The sequence below is a fragment of the Chiloscyllium plagiosum genome, unplaced genomic scaffold (genome assembly GCF_037043375.1).
Source record: "Chiloscyllium plagiosum isolate Xiang-an unplaced genomic scaffold, Cpla_swu_hap1 HiC_scaffold_20, whole genome shotgun sequence".
Lineage (NCBI taxonomy): Eukaryota > Metazoa > Chordata > Chondrichthyes > Orectolobiformes > Hemiscylliidae > Chiloscyllium > Chiloscyllium plagiosum.
The window spans coordinates 61205865-61223268 of NW_028270158.1; positions in this window are offsets into that span (position 1 = coordinate 61205865).

A 17404-nucleotide genomic window follows, 5' to 3' on the forward strand; every position below is an offset into this window, starting at 1 on the left:
TTAACCGGGGAATAGGAATTTAAGTAACATCCAATTGTACCTTATAGATCTTAATCCACAATATTGGATCCGGCAATTCAAGAGGGCATGGGCTGATCATTTGGATACAAATTTTCATGCAGGGAAATGGGGAAATAGCACTTGGTAATAGGACCGGTGCAGAGACAATGGGCCTCCTCTTGCACTGCAACAACACTGAGGAACACACTCAAGCGTGGGGCAGCTGCTGCCAAGGCGCAGTGGGGAAAGACCACTGTCTGAGGTCTTCCTTCTGAGGATGAAGGAGGGTCCATTCAGATATCAGACCCTCCCAGTGCATCTAAATATAGTCTGGTTCAAGACAGAGATGCATTTGATTTGTTGGGATAGAGTCAAACTCCAATGTTTTTTTTTAATTTACTCATTCATTCATGGGATGAAAGCATGATTGGCTGGGCCAGCATTTATTACCCATCCCTAATTGCCCAGAGGGCAGTTAAGATTCAATCATATCGCTGTGAGTCTGGAGTCACATGTAGGCCAGACCAGGTAAGGATGGCAGTTTCCTTTCCTGAAGGACATTAGTGAATCAGATGGGGTTTTCCGACAATGGATTCATGGTCATCATTAGACTCTAACTTCCACATTCTCTCTTTTTCCTTATTAATTAATTCAAATTCCAGCATGTACTGCAGCAGGATTTGAACCCAGGTCTATTATCTGGGTCTCTGGATTAACACGCCAGTGATAATACCATTAGGCTATCGCTCCCCTTGTTTCTTTAATATGCTACTGCACAGGATCAAACTACTTTACTGATCTTCGATATAGATTAGATTCCTTACAGTGTGGAAACAGGCCCTTCGGCCCAACAAGTCTACACTGACCCTCCGAACAGTGAACCACCCAGACCCATTTCCCTCTGACTAATGCACCTAACACTACGGGCAATTTAGCATGAACCATTCACCTGACGTGCACATTTTTGGACTGTGGGAGGAAACCAGAGCACCCGGAGGAAACCCACGCAGACACGGGGAGAATGTGAAAACTCCACGCAGACAGTCACCTGAGGCTGGAATCGAACCCAGGTCCCCTTTGCTATGAGACAGCAGTGCTAACCACTGAGCCACAAGGATATTTTTTAATGAAAACAGTAGATTTTGTAATATCAGACAAAAATACCACAAGGAAATGCTTCAGTCATGTCCAAAAAGGGCGATGTTGCCAGGAAAGTAGTGCAAGGCTTGGAAACTTTAAACATCAGAGTGGGTTTTATTAAATAGCTAGTTCCTGTTTGCACCCATCCCTCAGGTCAAGGTGAAGAAATGAGCTGGCTCTCTGTATCATGAAGCTCCTGAGTGGAGGGAACCTGCTGACAAGCTCAAAGGGCAGCAGCTTGTGACTGAAGGTGAAATCACCACAGCCCTAGTCTCTCGTTCGAGAGAGAGAGAGATGGCAGTTGGTAGTAAACCTGAAGGAGACCACACCTCAGTTGAGGGGAGAAGCCGAGAGGAGAATCCTATGTGATAATCTCATTCATTCCAGGAATTGGACTTACACCGTTGGCATCCACTGCATTATAAACCAACCACTCCGCTAACCAAGCCCAGTTTATAGCACGATGCTATAGATGGAGGGAAAATGCTGGTTCTCATTAACCAGATATTTTAAAAGAGCTGCTACACAGGTAGAATTGAACTCTCTAACCATTTGTTTGCGGAGCCTGAAAATTAAGCTGTGCAATAGTAGACAAGGTCTTTTCCCCGGGGTGAGGGAGTCCAAAACCAGGGGCGCAGGCTTTAAGTTGAGAGGGAAAGGTTTAAAAGGGGCCGAAGGGGCAACTTTTTCACACAGAACGTGGTGCGTATACAATTGCCAGAGGACGTGGTGGAGGCTGGTACAATTACAGCATTTAAAAGGCATCTGGATGGGTATGTGAATAGGAAGGGTTAAGAGAGATATGGACCAAATGCTGGCAAACAGGGCTAGATTTATCTAGGATAAGTTGTTGGTATGGATGAGTTGGACCAAAGGGTCTGTTTCCGTGCTGTACATCTCTCTGACTCTATAACTCTGTACATCTCTGTAACTCGATAAATGCTGAAGATACTTATAATGAAATGTCTTTTCCTGGTATTTTAGCCAATATGTAACCAAACTCCAGCACAGCTTTCTAACCCACGACTGCTTCGACCTGTGTGGTTGCACTGAACATGAGTATTGGCTGATTTGAGACCCACATCTCAGCAGCTCACACTGATCGGGAAGAGCCCGTCAGAGGATTATTTCACAGAAAGGTCAAAGTGTGGGCTGTGCTAATAAGGCACACCTACTTTAAAAGTCTTCAATTTCAGGGTGAATTGGTGACGATCACGATCTAAACGTGCTTTAAGCACGAAACTGGACACTGACACTGCTGAGATGAGGATTAGGAGCAATTTTCCTGATACGATACACGTAACCTCCATACATGGTGCTGTGGTAGTGTCCCTACCTCTGGTTTAGGTGGCCCAGGGTGAAGCCCCACCATGGCATGCCTGAGCAGTGACATACGCGCGTGTTAATGGTCATCTGAGGAAGGGACACCGCTCCGAAAGCTTGTGATTTCAAATAAACTCTAACTTGGCGGGGTGTGACTCCTGACGCTGTTCAACCCAGTCCAACCCCGGGACCTCCACATCAAAAGTATAGAGTGCACTGGCTGACATTGTATCAAGCTGGTTCAGCGCCTGAGGAACTTGGTGAACAGCTTCTCCAACACGAGGTTATGGTAGAGAGCACAAGGCCTGCTCTGTAAGTAGATGGGGGAAGGGCGCTACAGAGGCAACAGGGCAGCAGACAGTATCACTGGATCAGTAACCCAGCGGCCTGGGTGAAGTTCCTGCTCAAATCTACAAGAGCAGGAGCTGGAATTTAAATTTGAATGATAAATGTAGAAGAGAAAGCAAATTTCAGTAATGGTCACCTCTGACCATCCTAGAAAAAAAATACCACAAGTTCATTAAACATCCTTCAGGATGGAAGTTACCTGGTCAGGCCTACATGCAACTCCAGATGCACACCAATGACATTGTGATGATCTCAGATCATCTTATGGACATAGCCGACTTCAATTCCAACATTTATCCTCGAAGAGAAGGTGACCACACCACCAGCAATTTATGGACGCAAGTTCAGCGATGGCTGGCAGAGTCTGCTGTGGGGACATAGAATGTTACACCTGCAGAGAGTCAGGGAAACGTCAAACACAAGACTAAAAGGGACCAGAAAATGAGAAACAAAAAGCACATATTGCTGGAAAGGTTCAGCAGGTTTGTCCAGCAGCATCTTTGGTCAGAAATCAGAGTTAAGGTTTCAGGTTGAGAAGTTGACTATTTGGCTTCCCTCTCAGCAGGAAGCCATTTCCTGTTGACATGTTTATGTTTTAATTCCCAAGGGTATTTGACAGAACATAGACCATAGAACATTACAGTGCAGAACAGGCCCTTCGGCCCTCGATGTTGCGCCGACCTGTGAAAATAATCTGATGCCCATCTAACCTACAGCATTCCATTGTTATCCACATGTATATCCAATGCTCACTTAAATACCCTTAACATTGGCAAGTCTATTACTGTTGCAGGCAGGCCATTCCACGCCCCTACTACTCTCTAAGTGAAGACACTACCCCTAATATCTGTCCTAAATCTATCATCCCTCAATTTAAAGCTATGGCCCCTCATGATAGCCTTCACCCAGCTCTGCATCTTATCTATGTTCCTCTGTAATCCACAAGATCCTTCAGCACTATCCACAACTCTGCCTACCTTAGTGCCATCTGCAAATTTATTAACCAATCCTTCTATGCCTACATTCAGATCATTTATAAAAATGACAAACAGCGGTGGCCCTAAAACAGATCCTTGCGGTACATCACTGGTAACTGAGCTCCAGGATAAACATTTCCCATCAACCACCACCCTCTGTCTTCTTTCAGCTAGCCAATTTCTGATCCAAACCGCGACATCACCCTCAATCCTGAAACTCCGTATTTTGTGCAATAGCCTACTGTGTGAAACCTTATCAAATGCCTTACTGAAGTCCATATACACAACATCCACCACTTTACCCTCATCCACCTGTTTGCTCACCTTCTCAAAGAACTCAATAAGGTTAGTAAGGCATGACCTACCCTTCACAAAACTGTATTGACTATCCATAATCAAATTATTCCTTTCCAGATGATTATAAATCCTATCTCTTATAACCTTTTCCAACAACTCACAACCGTGGGCGGCACGGTGGCACAGTGGTTAGCACTGCTGCCTCACAGCGCCAGAGACCCGGGTTCAATTCCCGCCTCAGGCGACTGACTGTGTGGAGTTTGCACATTCTCCCCGTGTCTGTGTGGGTTTCCTCCGGGTGCTCCAGTTTCCTCCCACAGTCCAAACATATGCAGATTAGGTGAATTGGCCATGCTAAATTGCCTGTAGTGTTAGGTGAAGGGGTAAATGTAGAGGAATGGGTCTGGGTGGGTTGCGCTTCGGCGGGTCAGTGTGGACTTGTTGGGCCGAAGGGCCTGTTTCCACACTGTAAGTAATCTTAAATAAAAACAAAATAAGGCTCACTGGCCTATAATTATCAGGGCTGTCCAAAGTCCCCATCTTAAACAAGAGGACAACATTTGCTATCCTCCAGTCTTCTGGCACTACTCCCGTTGACAATGATGACATAAAGATCAACGCCAAAGGCTCTGCAATCTCTTCCCAGAGATTCCGGGGATAAATCATACCAGCCAAGATTGAAAAGAACCAAGACAAAAAGAATATCAATCAATCTGCAAGACAGGAGCATTTAAATGGACTGTTCAACATCCTATGTAATGGCGGCCATAATGTTCTACTGGCTAGTTTGTTCTGATAACAGTTTCACAGCGTGAAACAAATGCTGATGTCAGAAATAAAAACTGAACGTGCTGAGGCAAGTGAGCAGGTCTGGCAGCATTTGTGCAGAGAAAAGCAGAGTAAACGTTTCAGTCTGAAACCTCCTTCTTTGATTCCAAAGAAGAATCATAGGCAGTCATAGCACAGCACAGAAACAGGCTTTTCAGCTCACTATGTCTCTGCTGAACAACAAACAGCAAACTGCACGAATCCCGTTTAACTGCACTGGATCCATGGCCTACTATGCCCTGGCATTGTCAGTGCAAGTCCAGATGGTTCTTAAATATTGTGAAAAGACCTGCCTCCATCACCCTCTCAGGCAACACATTCTCCTATCCTCTGGATGAATGAGATTTTTCTCAGATCTCCTCTGAAGCGCTTGCTCCTCACCTTAAACCGATGCCCTCTGGTCTTAGACACATCTGCCACGGGGAAAGGATTCTCATGAGCTACTCTGTCTATGCCTCTCAAAGTTTGTACACCCCCAATCAGATCCCCACTCCCTCAGCCTCAGATCCCCACTTCCCTGCTCCAAGGAAAACAAACACAGTCTATCCAGTCTCTCCTCACGACTGAGGCTTTCTATCCCCAGCAGAAACCTGGTGAACCTCCTCTGCCCCCTCTCCAGTGCAATCACATCCTTCTGATAGTGTGGTGACCCGAGCAATATTTTATAAGTTTGTATTAAGACTTCCTCGTTCCCAAATTCTATGCTCTGGCTATTGAAGGCAAATATCCCACATGCCTTCTTCATCCTGCTGTCTCTGCACTGACACCTTCAGGGATCTATGGACTTGTACAGCAAGGTCCCTTTGTCCCTCGAGGTAAAAACAATGACTGCAGATGCTGGAAACCAGATTCTGGATCAGTGGTGCTGGAAGAGCACAGCAATTCAGGCAGCATCCGAGGACAGGCAAAATCGACGTTTCGGGCAAAAGCCCTTCATCAGGAATAAAGGCAGAGAGCCTGAAGCGTGGAGAGATAAGCTAGAGGAGGGTGGGGGTGGGGAGAGAGTGGCATAGAGTACAATAGGTCAGTGGGGAAGGAGATGAAGGTGATAGGTCAGGGAGGAGAGGGTGGAGTGGATAGGTGGAAAAGGAGCTGGGCAGGTCGGACAAGTCTGGACAAGTCAGGGGATCGAGTTGCTGGAGGTTAGAAGCTAGGATGAGGTGGGGGAAGGGGAAATGAGGAAACTGTTGAAATCCACATTGATGCCCTGGGGTTGAAGTGTTCCGAGGCGGAAGATGAGGCGTTCTTCCTCCAGGCGTCTGGTGGTGAGGGAGCGGGAGTGGAGGAGGCCCAACACCTCCATATCCTCGGCAGAGTGGGAGGGGGAGTTGAAATGTTGAGCCACGGGGCGGTTTGGTTGATTGGTGCGGGTGTCCCGGAGATGTTCCCTAAAGCGCTCTGCTAGGAGGCGCCTAGTCTCCCCAATGTAGAGGAGACCGCATCGGGCGCAACGGATACAATAGATGATATTAGTGGATGTGCAGGTAAAACTTTGATGGATGTGGAAAGCTCCTTTGGGGCCTTGGATAGAGGTGAGGGAGGAGGTGTGGGCGCAGGTTTTACAGTTCCTGCGGTGGCAGGGGAAAGTGCCAGGATGGGAGGGTGGGTCGTAGGGGGGGGTGGACCTGACCAGGTAGTCACGGAGGGAATGGTCTTTGCGGAAGGCGGAGAGGTGGTGGGGAGGGAAATATATCCCTGGTGGTGGGGTCTGTTTGGAGGTGGCGGAAATGTCGGCGGATGATTTGGTTTATGTGAAGGTTGGTAGGGTGGAAGGTGAGCACCAGGGGCGTTCTGTCCTTGTTGTGGTTGGAGGGGTTGGGTCTGAGGGCGGAGGTGCGGGATGTGGATGAGATGCGTTGGAGGGCATCTTTAACCACGTGGGAAGGGAAATTGCGGTCTCTAAAGAAGGAGGCCATCTGGTGTGTTCTATGGTGGAACCGCTCCTCCTGGGAGCTGATACGGCGGAGGCGGAGGAATTGGGAATGCCCCTCAGTACTCCCTCGGGACTAACCGTTTATTGTATATATCCTTCCTTTATTAGACCTCCCAACATGCATCACCTCACACTTATCAGGATTAAATTCCATCAGCCTGGAACGCTGCTCAATTTACTAGCTGGTCAATATCAGACTTTCCATCCCCTGAACCTCCGCATTCAAGGGATCAGTCTTCTCCATTTCAGACAACTCCAGCAAAATGCCAGCACTGAACACATTTTCTCCTCACCCCATTGTCTGTAAGTCGCAGGGATCGTTCCCTCCAGGACACCCTAGTCTAACACCAACACCACCCCACTTCCTATGGCACCTTGCCATGTAACCGCAGAAGGTGAAACACCTGCCCTTTCGCCTCCGCCCAGCTCACCATCCAAGGGCCGAAACAGCCTTTCACCTGCACCTCCTCCAATTGTATTCACTGCACCCAGTGTGCCTACTCTACATCGGAGAAACCAAATGCAGGCTGGGTGACCACTTTGTGGAGCATCTCTAGTCAGTGTGAAAGCAGCATCCCAACTTTCCTGTAGCCAGTCACTTTAACACAGCATCCTGCTCACTTGTCTGTCCTCGACATGCTGCAGTGTTCCAGTCAGCCACAGCGCAACCTGGAGGAACAACATCTCAGCTTCAGACTAGGCACTTTATGGCCTTTTGGATTTAATATTGAGTTCACCTTTAAATGGTGAGCCCATTCCTTCTTTTATCCTTCTCTGTTACATTCTCTGTCACCACGTCTTCTCTCCCCACCCCTTGCACTCCAATGGGACTGCCTGCCCTGTTCCAGTGTGGCAGTTAGACACACCATTGTTCTGCCATTCTTATATTTTGATCGCTTAATCTGTACTGTCAGCACCCTTTCTCCCCCAGCACTCCAACCTCCCCCCCCCCCCCCCCAAACTATCACATAAATGCTGTCCCCTCCACACTTCCCGTCAGCCCTGAGGAAGAATCATCTCGACTCGAAACATTAGCGTGCTCTCTCTCCACGGATGCTGCCTGACCCGCTGTGATCTCCAGCATTTGTTGTTTCCTCCTCACTATCAACAGCACGGCCCACTTTCATGTCCTCTGCAAACTTACTAATTATACCTTCTACTTTCACATCCAAGATGCAGCAAGGGTCCCAGCACTGATCCCTGGGGTGCACTGCCGGTGACAGGCTCCCAATTTCAAAAACACCCCTCCACCATCACTCTTTGCCTCCTTTCTGCAAACCAATTTTGGATCCAGTTTTCCAAGTTGTCTTCAATCCCATGGGATCTGACCTTTTGCGCCAGCCTTCCATGTGGGGCCTTGTTAAAGGCCTAACTGAAGCCCATGTCAACTGCACTGCCCTCATCAATATGGTTGAGAGACTCACATCACCGGGTTATAGTCCAACAGGGTAATATGGAAACACTAGCTTTCGAGGCGCTGCCTCTTCGTCAGTGGGAGAGATCAGTAGGAGGAAGGGGGTGGGGCTCGGGGGGAGGTAGCTGGGAAGGTGATAGGTAGATGTAGGCCGAAGGGAGGGGGATGGTGATAGGTCGGAGGGGAAGGTGGAGCGGATAGGTGGGAAGGAAGAAGGACAGGTAGGACAGGTTCAAGAGGGCAGTGCCGAGTTGGAGGGTTGGCTCTGGGATAAGGCTTGGGGAGGGGAAATGAGGAAACTAGTGAAATCCACATTGACGCCATGGTTTGGAGGGTGCCAAGGTGGAAGATGAGGTGTTCTTCCTCCAGGCATCGGGTGGCTAGGATGTAGTGGTGGGAGGAGGCCCAGGAGCTGCATGTCGTGGGGGGAGTGGGAGGGGCCCCCCCAATCCCCCAGCCCCAATTCCACCCTCCTATTTATCTCTCAACCCCCTTCCCACCCCCACATTCCTGATGAAGGGCTGATGCCTGAAACGTCGATTCTCTTGCTCCTCGGATGCTGCCTGACCAGCTGCGCTTTTCCAGCACCACATTTTTTGACTCTGATCTCCAGCATCTGCAGGCCTCCCTTTCACCTAGTCCCTGTATCTAGAGGAAGAGATGGACAATTACAGTGACCAGTGGCTGACATGGAACTCAGGTAAACTGCGGAGAGAGACTGAAGCCTGCAGATGCTGGAGATTGGCAGTTCTTATTCATTAGGCTTTCAGGCAGAGGCCAATGTCACTGGGTTATGAATCTGGGGCCCCAGGCAAATGGATCCAAATCCCAATTTCAATGGTGGACGTTGAATTCAATAAAAATGTTTGAATTAAAAAGCTAATCTAATTGTCAATGTTGTAAATACCCACTTAGTTCACCCTTATCCTTCAGGGAAGGAAATCTGCCCTCCTTAACTTAGTCTCGGCTGCATGTGACTCCAGCAAAGTGGTTGACTCTTAACTGCCCTATGGACAACTCAAAATCCCAGAGTCAAGAGCATGGTGCTGGAAAAACACAGCAGGTCTGGTGTTTTTGGGGCAAAAGCCCATCATCAGGAATCCCACCCTGCTATTTATCTCTCAACCCCCTTCCCACCCCCACAATTCCTGATGCCCGAAACGTCGATTCTCCTGCTCCTCGGATGCTGCCTGACCTGCTGTGCTTTTCCAGCACCTCACTCTAATCTCCAGCAGCTGCTGTCCTCACTTTTCGCCTCCAAATCCCTGAGATGAATTTCGCGCTGATGTGAACATGCTGAGTTTGAAGTATTGTGGTATGATTTTGTGCGCTGGGGGGGGGGGGGTGAGACACTGCACCTCAAGCAGTCAATCCAAATTTGTTTGACAATGCACAGCTGACCCAATCGTGGCACCAGATCAACCCAGACTGTTTGTAAACAAATAAATGTTTGCCGAAAGCTTTCTAGTCGGACCGCCTTTAAACTCTGAGATAATTAAATGACCACATTTGTCATTATTTACCTAACTGACAAACTAACAACCAGCACACTTCCAAAACCATTGAGAAACGTTGTCCAGTTTCAAAGTGCAAAACACATCCGCACAGGAGTTATTTTCGTGGATTACTGAGTTTTATACAATGACTGCATATTTATTTCCAAAATGCCCTCATGTACTCTGAGCATATCCTGTGATTTTCCAGTTCATTTATAAATCCACAAATGAGTCCATAGCATATGACCTTCAATCGCATCTTTAAACTCTTTTTACTTCACCACTTCAGTGTAAATAAACCTCTTCTCTGAATCCTGTGATGCCTGTGGGTTTTTGTTTTGAACTCTGTATTTCACAACATGTTTCCCCAACTTTCTCCAGATTAGCAAACTCTGTGGAAATCCGCCCCGTGCTATTATCATTCTGCTACCACAAAGCCCCTCCTTTGTGCATGGGACAGAGTAATGTCACGGTTTAAATTAAATATTGCACAGAATTGCCCGATGCTTCACAGATTTGAGCAGAACCGAAACTTAACTGCGGGTAGAACTTCACTCAATGGTGTGTGATTTCACAAACCCGGCTTAATTTCTCTCTCATTACTAATAACGAAACCTTGTGTACTTTCACGAGATTACTCAGTCCGTTTCATTCATACTTGTCTGGACAACACTGTCGATATGCCGCCTCAGCGTATGCCACATGTTAATTGTGCTTTTAAGAAACTTCTGTGTATCTCTGTGTCCTCCCACTTCACCCGAATTCTCTGCACTGTATCCAATTTAAGCTGGTGTGAGTTTCAACATGTATCAGTGAGAATGCCAGTGAAATATGATCTGGTGCCATTCCTGTGTTTGATATGTCATTGTAATGATTCACAAGAATATAGAATGATTGACTGCAGTAGCACACTTTCAAAATGAGCCCTGACTTGGAATACATGAAACGAGCTGGGATCTTAGAAACTACTGGCATATATATATAGTGCCTTAATATTCTGAAAGATCATAAGAACTTTTAAAGTCGGTTAAAAAAAAAATGGAAATCCCGAAATTGTAGCCATCTCTCATGGAAATTGCTGGTATAGATTTGCTGATTCCCTAATTCGGAAACCGTGATGGGAAATAACAGCCATTCATCCTCCAGCAGCTTACAGAGTTCATCAGTAAACAAGGTGAGACTTGTTTCATCATCATTAGCTCTACAGTAGCCCTCAGGAGAGGGCTGGTGTAGTCATAATATCACCAGAGCTCAAGGTATTAGGCAAGAACTTTCAAAAGCTGACTGGGGCCAGATGTTCGCAAGTAAAGGGCAGCTGGAAAATGGGAAGCCTTCAGAAATGAGATAATGAGAATCCAGTGAAAGTACATTCCTGTTAGGGTGAAAGAAAAGCTGGTAGGTATAGGGAATGCTGGATGGTTAAAAAAATTGAGGGTTTGGTTCAGAAAAAGAAGGAAGCATATATCAGGTATAGACAGGATAGATCGAGTGAAGACTATATAGGCAGTAAGAGTATATTTAAGAGGGAAATCAGGAGGGCAAAAATGGGACTTGAGATAGCTTTGGCAAGTAGAATTAAGGAGAATCCAAAGGGTTTTTACAAATTAAGGACAAAAGAGTAACTAGGGAGAGAATAGGGCCCCTCAAAGATCAGCAAGGCGGCCTTTGTGTGGAGCTGCAGGAGATGTGGGAGGTACTAAACGAGTATTTTGCATCAGTGTTTACTGTGGAAAAGGATTTGGAAGATATAGACTGTAGGGTGGTGACACCTTGAAAAATGTCCATATCACAGAGGAGGAAATGCTGGATGTCTTGAAACACATAAAAGTGGATAAATCCCCCCCCCCCCCCCAAGACCTGTGGGAAGCTAGGGAAGTGATTTCTGGACCCCTTGATATTTGTATCATTGATAGTCACAGGTGAGGTGCCAGAAGACTGGAGGTTGGCTAATTTGTAAATTTGCAGATGACACCAAAATTGGAGGTGCAGTGGACAGCAAAGAAAGTTACCTCAGAGTACAACAGGATCTTGACCAGATGGGCCAATGGGCTGAAAAGTGGCAGATGGAGTTTAATTTAGATAAATGTGAGGTACTGCATTTTGGGAAAGCAATTATTAGCAGGACTTATACACTTAATGGTAAGGTCCTAGGGAATGTTGCTGAACAAAGGGACCTTGGAGTGCAGGTTCATAGCTCCTTGAAAGTGGAGTCGCAGGTAGATAGGATAGTGAAGGCAGCGTTTGGTATGCTTTCCTTTATTGGTCAGAGTATTGAGTACAGGAGTTGGGAGGTCATGTTGCAGCTGTACAGGACATTGGTCAGGCCACTGTAGGAATATTGCGCGCAATCCTGGTCTCCTTCCTATCAGGAAGATGTTGTGAAACTTGAAGGGGTTCAGAAGAGATTGGCCTGGGTTGGAGGATTTGAGCTATACGGAGAGGCTGAATAGGCTGGGGCTGTTTTCCCTGGAGTGTCGGAGGCTGAGGGGTGATCTCATAGAGGTTTATAAAATCATGAAGGGCATGGATAGGATAAATAGACAAAGTCTTTTCCCTGGGATCGGGGAGTCCAGAACTAGAGGGCATAAGTTTAGGGTGAGAGGAGAAAGATGTAAAAGAAACCTAAGGGGCAACTTTTTCACTCAGAGGGTGGTGTGTGTATGGAATGAGTTGCCAAAGGAAGTGATGGAGGCTGGTACAATTGCAACATTTAAAAGGCATTTGGATGGGTGTAATGAAAAGGAAGGGTTTGGATGGATATGGGCCGGGTGCTGGCAGGTGGGACTAGACTAGGTTGGGATATCTGGTCGGCATGGACAAGTTGGACCGAAGGGTCTGTTTCCGTGCTGTACATCTCTATGACTCCAAGACAATATCCTGGCTTCAGGTTCAAATCCTTCCCCCATCCCGCCCACCGTCTTCAAAAACAGCTGATGAAATTGGATGTTTTTAAAATGATTTGTCTAATGGTGAGGATGAAGCCACTGTAAATGCCCATCTGGTTTAGTGAAGTCCTTTAAGGAAGGAAACATGCTATCCTTACTTAAGCTAGCCTATACATTATTGTTAATGCCAAAAACTGTGATTGTCTCTCTTGCCCTCCAAAACAAACCAGAGAACCAATGCTTTCAAGTGTGAAAGCAGGGCATTTGGCCCATCAAGTCCACATTGATCCTTCAAAGAGCATCCCAACGAGACCCAGCCCATCCCAGGATTTCCCATGACTAACCCGCCTAGCCAACACATCCTTGGAGACTATGGGTAATTTAGCATGGTCAATCCATCCTAACCTGCACATCTTTGGACTGTTGGAAAAAAACCGGAGCACCCGGAGGAAACCTACGCAGACACAGGGAGAATGTGCAAACTCCACACAGACAGTCACCCAAGGCTCGAACCAAACCCGGGTCCCTGGCGCTGTGATGCAGCAGTGCTGGCCACTGAGTCTGTTTGAGAGAGGTAATAAATGTCAGTGTCCAGGGGACAGCCACTTCTCATGTGAGCATTCAAAGAGAAATTCTTAGATTCAAACCAGAATGTTCCAGTGAAGCCAGAACCTCATCGGCCTTTAGTTCAAAAGAGTGGGTGGTGTTTCTGTGAAGGGGAAATGCAAAGTCAGGATTGGGAGGGAGTGTGGGGGGGAGTTCCTCGTGATCTTCTTTCGTCATTTCTAAAATGCAGAAAGGTTTATGGAGGACACTTGAAAGGTTTATAAAGACTCATGTAGAAAATGAAATGTGGAAGAGACCATGCGAAGAGGTATAAATATCCAATAGCTGCTACTAAATCAAATAAAGAATTCGGGAAACTTCTTTATTCCGTTAGAATGTGGAACTCATGACCACAGGGAAACGGTTGAAGTCAATGGTATCGACACACTTTGAGAGAAATTGGATAGACACATGAGAGAGGAAGAAACTCTGACTAGGATGGGCCGGGGAGGGATTGCTGGGGAGCCAGTCTTGTGTGACCAAAGGGACTATCAAAAGTCTTATGGGCCAAATGGCCTATTCCACACTGTAATTTCTCTAATTTAAAACTGGGGGCTAGCAATTACGCATGGGGTTTAGAACCCTGTAGTTTCTAAGGGCAAGGATTAGATTAGATTCCCTACAGTGTGGAAACAGGCCCTTCGGCCCAACAAGTCCACACCGACCCGCCGAAGTGTAACCCACCCAGACCCATTTCCCTCTGACTAATGCACCTAACACTATGGACAATTCACCGAACCTGCACATCTTTGGATTGTGGGAGGAAACCCACGCAGAGACTCTCCACACAGAGAGTCGCCTGAGGCGGGAATCGAACCCGGGTCCCTGGCGCTGCGAGGCAGCAGTGCTAACCACTGTGCCACCGTGCCAACATGAATGAACAAGGAAATGAAGGACAGAGGATGCATCCCAGGCTTTTAAGTTCCCAGTGAATGATTGATCGTAGGAATCTTGATTTCAACACCGAGATAGAAAAGTATATAAGTTTAAAGATTTGGAAATAGGTCTAAGGTGGGTTTTGAGATGCAAAGTAGGGGAATATCAGAATGATCAATTTCCTCTGTTATATGTCACTATACTATGAGCAATACTGTTGCCGCATTCATTTATCAGACACCTGTTATATTATAATTTGCCTTCTCCAACTCTCCTTAAAATTCTGTGTGAGCATGAGTTTACTTTAAAGTATGTTTTCAATTATGTGCCGTTCCTGGGACAGACATGGTAACAGACAGCACTGCCAGCTGGCCAGGAGTTCAATGTTTCTGCCTGGAAAAGGAGATCAGCAGTCAATAAGACAATGCTATAGTCTCCTCAGACCATCAAGAGCAGATGGCTGGCGAGATGGTTGAATGCTCTCTTACTGGACATTGCTGGCCACAGGGGAGCTGTGTTAACATGCACTTGTAAACCCAAACCTGAACGTTGCCCAAGTCGTTACTGTTTGTGGGCACGGTCTGCTTCAGACTGAGGGGCTTGGATGGGTGCTGACCCCTGTGCAATTATCAGCAATCGTTTTAAGCTGTTTACATATGCGAGGATTGGTGAAACAGGAATGTGGGATCTTTACTAGAAAATAAGAACAAAGTTTGCACAAATGCTACGTCAGACATGGAATTGACACTGGGCGGCACGGTGGCACAGTGGTTAGCACTGCTGCCTCACAGCGCCAGAGACCCGGGTTCAATTCCCGCCTCAGGCGACTGTCTGTGTGGAGTTTGCACATACTCTGAAACTGCACATTCAGAGTGTCCTTGTAGCTCTAACCTTGGCTTCCGTGACAGCATATCCCAGACTGTAGCTTATACGTTAGAACGTTAGAGTGTAGTACAGGCCCAGTGGCCCTCGATGTTGGGCCGACCTGTGAAAATAATCTGATGCCCATCTAACCTACACTGTGTCCATATGTATATCCAATGCCCATGTAAATGCCTTTAACATTGGTGAGTCAGCTACTGTTGTAGGCAGGCAATTCCACACTTCTACTGCTCTCTGAGTGAAGAAGCTACTCCTGACATCTGTCCTAAATCTATCAACCCTCAATGTAAAGCTATATCCCCTCGTGTTAGCCTTCACCATCCGAGGAAAAAGGCTCTCACTGCCCACCCTGTCTAATCCTCTGATTATCTTATACGTCTCAATAAAGTCACCTCTCAACCTTCTTCTCTCCAATGAAAACAACCTCACTTCCCTCAGCCTTTCCTCGTAAGACCTTCCCTCCATACCAGGCAACATCCTAGTAAATCTCCTCTGCACCCTTTCCAAAGCTTCCACATCCTTCCTATAGGAGAAAGTGAGGACTGCAGATGCTGGAGATCAGAGCTTAAAAATGTTTTGCTGGAAAAGCGCAGCAGGTCAGGCAGCATCCAAGGATTCCTGAAGAAGGGCTTATGCCCGAAACGTCAATTCTCCTGCTCCTTGGATGCTGCCTGACCTGCTGCGCTTTTCCAGCAACACATCCTTCCTATAATGTGGTGACCAGAACTCCAGGTGTGGCCTTACCAGTGTCTTGTACAGCTGAAGCATGACCTTGTGGCTTCGAAACTCAATTACTCTACCAATAAATGCCACCACACTATATACCTTCTTAACTACCCTATCAACCTGGGTGGCAACTTTCAGGGATTTATGCACCTGGACACCGAGATCTCAGTGTTCATCTATACTGCCAAGAATTTTATCATTAACACCAGTACTCTGCATTCCTGTTATTTATTTCAAAGTGAATCACCTCACACCTTTCCGCATTAAACTCCATTTGCCACCTCTCAGCCCAACTCTGCATCTTATCTATGTCCCTCTGTAATCCACAAGATCCTTCAGCACTATCCATAACTCTGTCTACCTTAGTGTCGTCTGCAAATTTACTAACCCATCCTTCTACGCCCACATCCAGATCATTTATAAAAATGACAAACAGCGGTGGCCCTAAAATAGATCCTTGCAGTACACCACTGGTAACTGAACTCCAGGATGAACATTTCCCATCAATCGCCACCCTCTGTCTTCTTTCAGCTAGCCAATTTCTGATCCAAACCGCGACATCACCTTCAATCCTGAAAATCCATATTTTGTGCAATAGCCTACTGTGTGAAATCTTATCAAACGCCTTACTGAAATCCATATACACCGCATCAATCCCTTTACCTTCATCCACCTGTTTGGTCACCTTCTCAAAGAACCCAGTAAGGTTAGTGAGACACGACCTCCCTTCACAAAACTGTGTTGATTATCCCTAACCAAATTATTCCTTTCCTGATGATTATGAATCTTATCTCTTATAACCTTTTCCAACACCTTACTCACAACCGAAGTAAGGCTCACTGGCCTATAATGACCAGGATTGTCCCGACTCCCCTTCTTAAACAAGGGAACAGCATTTGCTATCCTCCAGTCTTCTGGCCCTACTCCTGTCGATAATGATGAGATGAAGATCAAAGCCAAAGTCTCTACAATCTCCTGCGTGGCTTCCCAGAGATTCCGAGGATAAATCCCATCTGGCCCAGGGGTCTTATCTATTTTTAGATCTTCCAAGATTGCTAAAACCTCCTCTTTGTCAATCACAATCCCACCAATCTAGTAGCCTGTAATCTCCATATTCTCACTAACCTTGCCCTTTTTCAATGTGAATGCTGATGAAAAGTATTCATTAAGCTCTTCCCCTATGTCCTCAGATTCCACACACAACTTCCCACTGCTATCTTTGATTGGCCCTAATCTTACTCTAGTCAGTCTTTTATTCTTGATATACCTATAGAAGGCTTTAGGGTGCTCTTTGATCTTATCCACCAAAAACGTCTCCTTTCTCTTCTTAGCCCTCTCTTTAGATTCTTTTCTGGCTAACTTATAACTCTCAAGCCCCCTAACTGAGCCTTCACATCTCATCCTCGTATAAGCCACCTTCTTCCTCTTGACGAGAGCTTCAACGTCTTTAGTCAACCATGGCTCCTTCTCCCGAAAACTACCGCCCTGCCTGATAGGTGTATACTTAACAACGACCCGCAGTCGCTGTCCCTTGAATGAGCTCCACATTTCACGTGTGTCCACCCCCTGCAATTTCCTTCCCCATCCTCTGCATCCTATTGCATCACAATTGCCTTCCCCCACTTATACTTTTTTCCCTGCTTTATATACCTATCCTTGCTCATTGCTATTGT